A 1,128-nucleotide genomic window follows, 5' to 3' on the forward strand; every position below is an offset into this window, starting at 1 on the left:
GACGACTCCTTCACAGCTACTTCTGAATTGGGTTGCCTCCCAAGCAGCGCTTAATGTTTATAGTCTTTCAGCCTAGACTTGTACCTCCATTTAATCCTCTGGTTGTGGGGCGTTTTGGAGGGGTACATCCTCCACTTTATGCTCCACAAATGCTTCATAATAGGGCTTCAGGCGGTGGCCATTCAGTTTGAACTCGTTTCCAATTTGTTCACTCTTGATTTGAAAAGCTCCATGGGAGAATACATGAGTAATAATGAAAGGCCCAATCCATCGAGAACGAAGCTTACCTGGGAAGAGTTTTAGACGAGAATGGAAAAGTAGAACTTTTTGGCCCACAACAAACGTCTTCCAACGAATCATCTTGTCATGGAAGGCCTTTGTCTTTGCCTTGTAGATCATTGCACTCTCAAAGGCGTCATTCCTTATCTCCTCCAACTCTTGCAATTGCAATTTTCTATGAAGCCCAGCTTCATCAAGATCCATGTTGAACTGCTTCACGGCCCACCAGGCTTTATGCTCTAACTCCACAGGTAAATGGCAAGGCTTGCCATACACAATCCGATATGGGGACATGCCAATGGGTGTCTTGTATGCAGTTCTGTAAGCCCACAATGCATCCTCCAAACATAGGGACCAATCCTTCCTGTTAGGGCTAACAGTCTTCTCCAAAATCCTTTTGATCTCACGATTTGAGACTTCAGCCTGCCCACTTGTCTGGGGATGATAAGGTGTAGAGACCTTATGCTTGACATCATACTTCCTCAACAAAGCCTCAATCGTTCGATTACAGAAATGGGATCCACCATCACTAATCAAGACTCTAGGCATTCCAAACCTGCTAAAGATGTTAGACTTGTTAAAATCTGCAACAACCTTAGAGTCATTAGTGCGAGTGGCCTTTGCTTCCACCCATTTGGAAACATAGTCCACTGCAAGTAGGATATAGAGAAACCCATAAGAAGAAGGAAAGGATCCCATGAAATCTATACCCCAGACATCAAATATTTCAACAGTGATTATGTTTGACAATGGCATTTGATCTCTAGGACCTAGATTTCCGGTTCTTTGGCATCTATCACATGTTAAACAATAGGTAAATGCATCCCTAAATAAAGTTGGCCAAAAGAA

Source organism: Rosa chinensis, unplaced genomic scaffold, assembly GCF_002994745.2.
Source record: "Rosa chinensis cultivar Old Blush unplaced genomic scaffold, RchiOBHm-V2 RchiOBHmChr0c03, whole genome shotgun sequence".
In the NCBI taxonomy this organism is placed as follows: Eukaryota; Viridiplantae; Streptophyta; class Magnoliopsida; order Rosales; family Rosaceae; genus Rosa; species Rosa chinensis.